Source organism: Arvicanthis niloticus, chromosome 29 (genome assembly GCF_011762505.2).
Source record: "Arvicanthis niloticus isolate mArvNil1 chromosome 29, mArvNil1.pat.X, whole genome shotgun sequence".
Lineage (NCBI taxonomy): Eukaryota > Metazoa > Chordata > Mammalia > Rodentia > Muridae > Arvicanthis > Arvicanthis niloticus.
Window position 1 is genome coordinate 13,444,869 of NC_133437.1, and position 10,818 is coordinate 13,455,686.

The 10,818-nt window shown below is 34.6% G+C and overlaps 1 pseudogene; it reads right to left on the bottom strand.

The window, feature by feature from the left end:
- Positions 1–1,199: 1,199 nt before the first annotated feature.
- Positions 1,200–2,182, bottom strand: LOC143440244 (tubulin alpha-3 chain-like; annotated as a pseudogene).
- Between the last annotated feature and the right edge of the window lie 8,636 nt (positions 2,183–10,818).

The window sequence follows — 10,818 nt, forward strand, 5'->3', positions numbered from 1 at the left end:
GATGTGAATAAATATTGCCTTCCAGTGAAACATTTTAATGAGGTAGATTTGGTTACACACTGGGAGTTCAAGTTTTTTCAAGTTAATGGATTAAAAAGTTACATTGGAGAAAACTCATTCTTCTGTGCATTCTTATTCTAACAGTATTAACAAAATAAATAATAAGTATAAACTAATCTGTATTTTACTGACTAAATATAAAGACGAAAAATAAAAGAATTTCCTAAGATTCAAATCTGCTCCTTTCTTAAGGGCTTGATGGAGCTCATCATCTTTTCCAGATCATTTGGGAATCATTTATTGACTTGTTTAGTATAGCAGGAAAGGTTTGCTTACAATAGCCTAGATGTTAAAAGTTCTTAATTCCTATTGGACAACTTTGTCTTAACCTCATAGACAACTTCTTCTTATTGAAGGGAATTATACCATTATAGAGACAAAAAACATTCGTGACCTCTGCAGAACAAATCATGGCATAAATGACACTCTAACGTTGGAACTTAGCTAGACTTTGATAAGATATGATCTTGTACTCAAACATCTTTACTATTTGAAGGCACAGAAATATGAGAAATTAAAAGGTATTATCTTTTAATGTTGGAAAGTTTATGTCATTGTGTATCCTGGAATTATTTAATACAATTCTAATTTTTACTATTATTTAATACAATTCTAACTTTTACTATTGAACAGTGGGAAAGTGAATAACAAAATATGTGATGCCAAAGCCAATTAACAGGACACTTTATTATTTGTTCTATGTAGTGTCATTAAAATAGTGTCATCTTTTTACTAGTCAACTAAATTACTGACTTATTATGACTTGGAAAAGGAACCCAGGACTTTACACTATTAGGTAATTATCTCTTTTTTGTTTTTGTTTTTATTGAATATTTTATTTATTTACATTTTCCCTCCCTAAAACTCCCCTATCCCATCCCCCCTCCTCCTTTTTGCTCTAGGTAATTTTCCTATTAAATTATATTTTCTTTTATTTTGGTTTAGGTTTTACCAATTGTTTCATGGTGATGATATTATAACCATATCTAAGAAACAATACATGATTCTCAGAATAAATATGAAGAACCTGATAAAATAAATAGGGATTATAAATTTTTTTCTGGCCTTCACTTAGAAACTTTAATAAGTAAACATATCCTTTAGTGTCAGTGGTGGGGAAAACCATAAATGGATGGCTATCAGACAGACCCATGCACTACGAAATCCTCCACTTCTTCTTCTTCTTCTTCTTCTTCTTCTTCTTCTTCTTCTTCTTCTTCTTCTTCTTCTTCTTCTTCTTCTTCTTTTACAGAATCTACGCTTACTTCTTCATAATCCTCCAGCATTGTCAGGTTCTCTCAGGCCTCTGAGAACTACCCTTCCTCCATGTCTTCCTCCATGTACCAATGCACAAAGGTCTGCTTGGTTACATGAGGTCAAATTTGTGGTTCAGGTGGGTCCAAGCCTCTGCGATGGCAGTGATATTGCTCAGCATGCACACAGTCCACTTCTTCTTGGCTAGGTCTCCCCCAGGAACCAAGGTGAGAAGCTTGTAGTTAATATCCACCTTAAATCCAGTTGGGTACCAATCTACAAATTGGATGGTACATTTCGTCTTGATGGTAGCAATAGCCATGTTAACATCTTTTGGAACCACATCTACCCTGTACAACTTGCAGCAGGCCATGTATTTGCCATGGCAAGGGTCACACTTGACCATCTGATTGGATGACTCAAAGCAAGTGTTGGTGATCTCTACCACTGACAGCTGCTCACAGAATGCCTTCTAAACTGAGATGACTGGGGCATAGGTCTGCAGTGAGAAGTTGAGGCGACAGTATGGTACCAGGTTGGTCTGGAATTCTGTTAACTCCACATTCAAGTTTTCATCAAACCTCTGGAAGGCTGGGATGGATGACACAATCTACCCAATCAGACAATTGAGGTTGGTGTATGTGGGATGATCAATAACCAGGTTGTGCCAGCTGATGTCATAGATGACTTCATTATCTACCATGAAAGCACAGTTGGAATGTTCCAGTGTGGTATGTGAGGTCAGGATGGAGTTCTATAGCTCTACTACAGCTATAAAAACCTGGGGTTGGGGGGAGGCTGAGTAAATGGCAAATTCCAGCTTGGACTTCTTGTCATAGTCCACTGAAAGCTGCTCCATAAGCAGAGATGCAAACAGCCACATGCTGACTGTTCCACATCCTGTACCTCCTCTCCTTTCTCCCCCACCACCACAAGTCCCTACCCACCTACCCAGACCTCTCCACTCCCTGGGGACTTCAGTCTCTTGTGTGTTAGATGCATCTTCTCTGACTGAACCCAGACCCCACAGTCCTCTGCTGTATATGTGTTGGGGGCCTCATATTAGCAAGTATATGCTACGTGGTTTCTGATCCCGTGTCTGAGAGATCTTGGGGGTCCAGCTTAATTGAGACTGCTGGTTCTCCTACAAACAGAATCCAGCATTTTGCTTCCTACAGGAAACACACCACAATGACAAAGATAGACACTACCTCATTGTAAAAGGCTAGAAAAATTTCTTGCAAGCAAATGGCCACAAGAAACGAGCTGGAGTTGCCATCCTAATATCTCATAAAATAGACTTTGAACCAAAAGTTATCAAGCTATATGAGGAAAGACACTTCATATTCATCAAAGTAAAAACCAACAAGAGAAAGTTTCAATTCTGAACTGTGGGAAGCTGGTAGAAGGCAGATATCATCCTTGTAGCCATCTTGAGCCATATACCCTGACAAGAGACTTGTTTTCAACAGCCTACAACAGCTGAACATACTCTGATAACATCTTGTTTTATATACCCAAGATTTTCCCTTGAGTGTATGTGACTTAAAGGTGTGATGTAAGAAGTAAGATTTATAAAAGGCAAAAGGCAAACAGAAGAGGGGACTGGAAACTTGGAACTTGGAGGCACTAGGGACTAGGAACTCAAGACTTGGGACTTGGACTAGAAACAAGAAACTTGAAAAGAGAGAAGAAGACAGACTTGAGAATAAATGAGACTGAATTGCACTCTGTCTGGTCTCCATTCTTCGTGTCCACCCTCACTCTCTCTCCTGCTGAACCCTGACCCATGGACCAAAGTAGCAGTATGAGCAGGGACAATTGAGCAGGGACAATTTAGCCCCCAAAGCTTGGGATAGCGTGGGTTCCAACATCTGGTAGATTGGTCCCTGACACGGAACATCTATGTCTCAAATGCAAAAGCAACCACATTTATAAAAGAAACTTCAAAAAAGCTCAAAACACACACTGAATGCCACACAATAGTAGGGTGAGACTTCAGCACCCCACTCTCACTAATACATAAGTCATTGAAACAGAAACTAAACAGAGACAAAATGAAACTAATAGAGGTTATGAACCAAATAGATTTAACACATATCTATACTATAAAACATTTCACCCTAAAACAAAAGAATACACCTTCTCCTCAGCATGTCATGGTACCTTCTCCAAAACTGACCATAGAACTGGGCACAAAACAAGTCTCAACTGATACAAGAAGATTGAAATAATCCCATGCATCCTATCAGATCACCACAGACTAAGGCTGGTCTTCAATAACAATAAAAACAACAGAAAACCCACATACACTAGGAAACTGAACAACTTTCTACTCAATGATAACTTGTTCAGGAAAGAAGTAAAGAAAGAAATTAAAGACTTACTGGAATTCAATGAAAGTGATGAAGCAACATATACAAACTTATTGGACAGAATGAAAGCAGTGCTAAGAAAAAAAAAAAAACACATAGCACTAAGTGCCCAGGCAAAGAAATTAGGGGAGATCTTATACAAATAACAGTGCACTTGAGAGCTCTAGAACCAAAGGAAGCAAGCACACCCAAGTGGAGTTGAAGGGAGGAAACAGTCAAACTCTGACAGAATCAACGAAATATAAAGAAAGAGAATGATACAAAGAATCAACAAAACCAAAAGCTGGTACTTTGAGAGAATCACCAACATAGATAAACTCTTAGCCAAACTAACTAAAGAATCCAGAGGCAGTATCCAAACTAACAAAATCAGAAATGAAAAGGGAGACATAGCAGAAACTGAGGAAATTAAAAAAAAAATTGTAAGATTCTACTACAAAACCTTTACTTAACAAAACTAGAAAATCTAGATATAATGGATGAATTTCAACCACATAACACAGTTAAATCAAGAGCAGGCAAACTTTCTAAACAGGTTCATATCCCCTAAGGAAATACAAGTCATTAAAAACCTCCCAACCAAAAGAAGCCCAGGTCCAGATGAATTTAGTGTAGACTTCTACCAGAACTTCAGAGAAGACCTAATACCAGCATTCCTCAAACTATTCCATAAAATAGAAATATTCATTCATTGAATTCTATGAACATTTATTCTGTGAAGCCACAATTACTGTGATACCTAAACAACAAAAGGACACAATAAAAAGAGAACTTAAGACCAATTTCACTTATGAATATCAATGCAAAAAAGTCAACAAAATCCTAGCAAACAGAATATAAGAACACATCAAAACTATCATTCACCAAGATCAAGTAGGCTTCATCCCAGGAATGCAAGGTTGGTTCAATACATAAAAATCCATTAATTTAATCCACTATATAAACAAACTCAAAAAAATCATATGATCATCTCCTTTGATGCAGAAAAAGTGATATTTATGGCGTATATCTAACATAATAAAAGCAACTTACTGCAAACTAACAGCCAATATCAAATTAAATGGAAACATACTTGAAGCAATCTATACTTAAAGCAATCCCATTAAAGTTGGGGACAAGACAAGGATACCCACTTTCTCTATATCTATTCAATATAGTGCTTGAAGTGCTAGCTACAACAATAATACAACAAAAAGAGTTCAAGGGGATACAAATTGGCAATGAAGTAAAGGTATCACTATTACAGATGATATGATAGTATACATAAACAACCCCAGAAATTCTACCAGAGAACTTCTTTAGCTGATAAACAACTTCAGCAATGTGGCTGGGTATAAAATTAACTCAAATAAATCAATAGCCTTCCTTTATACAAATCATAAACAGTCGGAGGAAGAAATTCAGAAAACAACTCCCTTCACAATAGGCACAAATAATATAAAATATCTTGGGGTAACACTAACCAAAGAAGTGAAAATTTTGTATGACAATAACTTCAAGTCTCTCAAGAAAAAAATTGAAGATCTCAGGAAATGGAGATTCCTTCTGGGCTCATGAATTGGAAGAATTAACATAGTAAAAACGGCCATCCTACCCAAGGCAATTTACTGATTCAATGCAATCCCAATCAAAATCCCAACACAATTCTTCAAAGACATGGAAAGAGCAATTCTTAAATTCATATGGAAAGGCAAAGAACCCAGAATAACAAAAACAATTTTTATTAAAAGAACTGGTGGGGAAATCACGATCCCTGATCTCAAGCTATACTACAGAGCAATAGTAATAAAAAAAAATGCATGATATTGGGGCTTATAGATTCTTAATTCATTTGGGCTTCTCAGAATGCTTGATGAACTCTCATCGTCTAAACAACTTTTTAAAGGCTATAACAGCATTAAAAAATCTAACTTCTCTGTGATTGCTTTTATCATTGTATATATAACTTCAGTTTCTTTTTGGGTTCAAAATAATAAGTGTAAACAAAATGTTCTTAGAAAATGCCATGCTATCTCAAAGCAAGATATAATCATTTTACTAACTTTGTTGAAAATGCATAGAATGACTTTTAGTCGTTACTTCAGTGTTTTCAAGCACTAAATCTTATGTCCAAAAGGCAACACAAATAGATACTAATAGATCCATTTTGTTTGGAATTTTATAAAAAAAAAACAAAAACAAAAAACAAACATCACAAGACTAAAAGAACATTCAAGGAAAGGAACAGAGCTAAAAACACATTGATCATTGATAACTTGATTTAAAGCCATCAAGATAGAAAAGAATATGAAATGGGATATGTAAGTTAGAGTATAGATCGTAACACTGGATCTTTAATTTTAGAGAATAGGTTGAGATAACTATACTCAAGAGTTACAAAGATTGCAGATAAATGTAAGCTACTGGTATTATTAAAGTTTTCCTCTTGAAAATATACAAAACACATGCAATGACTATTAATTAGTCATCCTTCTTTAAAAAGACTCAAACTCAAAGACAGCTTTCTTTAAGTAAAACAGTGTTATAGTACTTGGTGCGCTAATGCAGGTAGGAGAATATTTACATAGTGCAGCAAAAGAGGCTTTTAACTGTAAGGATGGTAGTAAAAATGACAAAAAGGTAAGGAAACAATTCAAAAGTACTCAGAATAATCAGTTAACAATCAAAATAGCTATATAATGAGAAAAAAGAGTAAAGGAAAGTATTGAGTTTTCAATTTGTGTGGCTGTATATGTTGTACAATATCAACCTGATGTCAGATCAAGGATAAGATAAGACAAAAAGGGATCTAGGCAAAAAAATTTTATTGATCATTGCATTTAATGAAAACCTGACTCTTCTACCTTAGTACATGTTCAATGTTAAATATTGCAACTAATGAAATAATCTTGGCAACATTTTAATGTATACTCTGCATGTTCAATTTAGTACAACTATTATATCTTTAAAATATCATGATATTTTCCAAGAATATTTGGTTTACAACTACTATTTATTGTTAACAATAAATTCTCACCTTTAAGTGAGTATATCAACTTAAAATTATTCAGCCAGAATGACAGAAAATGTGAAAACCTGAATTTATCTTTTTATTTCAGTAAGAGCTTCATTTAGTCATTGTTTTCTGGAATGTTAAAAAAAATACAGAGCCTATCAAAAGTCATTTAAGACAATTCAAAATAAAAACACACTATGACAGACATGAAAGCACATTCTAACAATGTTAGGTTTACCTACTTTCAGGTGAGAGAACAATGTACAATGCACTGGAATACAGCACACAAAATTATAAGGGCTCCTTCTTGTGTAAACTTTAAGGCACTCCTCTGTTCTGAGTAATCAAATATATATTGCCACAGATCCTCTAAACATAATATTCTGATATACATAACTTTCATATGTTAAAGTGTTTCATCTTTAATAAGTTCTATTTATTAGGAAATTATATCCATTGAATTGTAGCTAAAATACTAGGCATTTTCCTTTAATCCTTGTATTTTCAATTGAAATTTAAATGCTTCCAAAGATAAGTTTAACCATGTTTTAATAAAGTGTTTATTATTTTCTATTTCTATAACCAGTGGATTCTCAATTTCATTGTCTCCTCTCTCTTTGGCCTCATAATGAGTAAAGTCTCCTGTAATATATGTTTAACTGCTTCTGACTATATCTTCCAGACAACTTATTTTCTTTTTAATGCAGCGGTCTTGCTTTTCAGATCTTAAAGGCAATAGGGCTTTTTATCAATAGAATAATGGGGGGTTACATACAGCCTTCCTACCACTGTTCAGATTCTATTCAAATTAAATAGCTCTCCCACAGGCAGTTAATATGCCTGCTGAAGTGTTACCAGTCACAGCTTTAGCACACAGCCTTTCTTTTCAGGCCTCAGAACACCCTGTAGTGAAAGTGTTGATGTAGAAAAGAAAAACTTGTCTCAGTTCAAAGAAAAATATTTAATTCATATAGAATTTTTTTCCTATATTTGAGTGATAAATTGTAGGAAATGTGAATTTGAAGTAAAAAAAAATTAAATAGTATTCACACCTGTGTCACTGTTTGATTGCATTAGGTTATAGAAAGTCATCTAAAAAGTAACTGTGTCATTCTCCATATATATATATATATATATATATATATATATATATGAAAGTATTTCCCCACAAGTAAGGAAAGGAAATCAGAAAAAAATTGTATCTTTATTAAACTTATGTTTCAAGAAGGTAATAAATAGCTCACTAAACTGCAAGGTTTAAAGAAATTATATAAACAATATTGTCTTTATTCACTTTATTGGTAATAGTTTTTGATATAGGAGTTGTGATGGAAGCACATACATATGGCTAAATATATAATCTTACCCCTCAGAATGTTTATATTTCTAAGGAGTGAAAATCCAACAAAGATATCACAAGAAAGGTAAAAATGTCAAGAACGCAGCTTGGTTCAGAATAAAGCTAATTGCAGCTCAAAGAGTTGAAATTTGTCATTGAGGAAAGCTAGTGTGAGAAGTTCACTTAGAGCTAAGACCATTTCTGTTAGGTACAAGGGTTACACATTTGTAAAGGCATGTGAGTGTGTGCCTTGTATTCTTCATTGTGCTTGGATTCTTCCTTATCAGCATTTTAGAGTATGACTTGACAGAGTTGTCCTTGGATAAACTAAAAGCATGAAAAGATGAAGATGAATAGCTCAAGAGTGCTTTTATCACGACTGGTGTTTGTCTTGATTCAGTAACACTGCTAGAAAGAAAATGGAAGCATTAATAGGATTCCAATGCTCGCTTAAATAAGAAAGATGCAATGTTCTCTGAAAGATAAAGCTTAATACATAATCGAAAATTTAATTTTGAAAAAAAAATCTATATTTACATCTGGCTTAGTAAATAGATATGACCTCCATTTAAATATGAGAAAATAAAGAATGCTACAAACTATTCGGAATGGCCAAGAAATATGGCTTCTAGGACACCCAGATTTTCTTTAGTAAGCATGCCCTCCACTTCAAATATAGATCAAAGATGACCTCCTTTGAGAAACCTATCTTGGAATCTTCTTTCTGCCATCAGTGTTTCATTACCATAAGGAATGCCAGTTCCCTCTTACAGCCACACTCTGCTCTGCATTTATATAATATGTGTAAACTACTTCGTAATCCCTCTTTCCTCATTCTTTTATTGAGGAGAATACTAGAGTTTAACAAAATATAAGGTAAATAGTATCAGTGGTGAAAACACTATCATAATATCTGTGATTCTTTTATTACTACACTTAGGTGGCAAGGATATGAACTAAAATGATATAGTTGTAGAGAATAATTTGCACTCAAAAATGACAGTGTCTAAAATTGAGTTCAGCTAAGAGTTTAGATATTATATTATAGAAATGTGTGGTTAAGAAGCTCTGGATGATTGAGGCCTAGAAGCAATTACAAGAGTGGTAATGATCTGAATGTGTTGTTATACAGTATAGACTTAACTCAAAATAAAGTGAATATTAGTAGCCACAAGTAGTAAAATAATTAGGTGAGGAAGGTATAGTAGAAATGAGAAAAAAATTATAGAAATAAAATAGTACTCAGTGGGAAAATATAGAACGAAGAAATAATAGGCAAAGACTGATGCAAAATAATAATTAAAACTTTCATATTTACCTAGAAATACTAGAAGCTAGCTACGTTACTCAGGACTGTCTAGACAAGTAGCATGAATTCGGTATATATATTGTTAAAGAAGGGGCTCATGAGATATTGGAGGCTAATTAGTTAAGAGTGTGTGATAGATACCAACTTGCTTGAGATCCAGGATAACCCAGGATAGAGACCCAATCTAAATTCTGGCTGCCAGCAGTTTGGAATGAACAATTGAGCCAATGCATTTAAAAGGTTGGGAATTTCTTTCTTGTGTGTTCTTTTATGGCCTTCAAATAGTGGCAGCAAAGTCAGCCACATTACCGAGAATGACAGTTTGCACTTGGACTTCTCTAAGTGTTATCAAAAATCATCCTCCAAATTTCTCATCATAACGGGTGATAATGACACCTCATTGAGCTTTAGGCATGACATGTCCTTTCCAGTTTCTTTGTTTAGCATCATCTTTCATATACCGTAAGTCCCAGTTAGAATATAATATAAAATCTCATCAGCAGCAAATTCTTACCAGGTGAATTTACTGTTACTTATGAAAATTGGGTTATTTGTAAGGTTATTTTAAAATGGAAAGATTGCCCTGGAGTATTCAGATAGGTTCAAAGGAATATCAACCAGATTTGGTAATAAAAGGCAAGATGGGCTGATTGGTGTTTGCTGGGTGTTTTGATGCAAAAGAGGTTGACTTTCCTATGCTGGCCTTGGATATCCAAATGGACCATCAAACAAAGTTTGTAGCCAGCCTTTAGTAGAAGCTGTAAATGAGTTCTGCCCTAGAGCTTCCAGAAAAGAGAAAAATCCCTGCTGGTACTTTGATTCAGTCCCATTGAAGCTGGCATTAGAAGTCTTTCTTTGAAATCTCTAAGATACAAAGGTTTTGTGGGGTAGAATGATGGCTTAGATATTACAGTCCTGGCTGCATAAGAAAGAGGACCTGAGTTTACAGCCCTAGTGCAATGCAAAAAAGCAAGGCATATTCTCAGATGTCTGTAAGTGAAACTAGCATGAGGAAGAACAGGTCAATCACCATAGCTTGCTAGTTTTACCAGAGTCTCCAACTCTGCAAATAAGGTTCAGTGAAATACCCTGTCTCAGAAGATAGGGCAAAGAATGACCAAAGAAGACATCTGACATCAACTTCTACCACCTATATATACACAGATTCATGCTCACATGTGCACAACATAGTTTAGAAGGTACACACACAAAGTTGTTTATAAGTGTTTTGTAACTTAAGACAAAAGCAAGAGGAATATGACAGATACTTGCAATACAAAATAATTTTGTCATTTTAGAATACCTTTTCAGTTGAATTGCTAAGAATGGGAATGTGGATTCAGTAGAAACAACACTAGGAACTATCTTTATTCTTGACCTTCAAAAAATAACTAGCTACATGGACTTGAATAGTCCTAAGCTTTTGAAATTCACTTCTTTCCAGAACAAAATTACTGTGATTAGAGATGTATCTATCATTACTTGG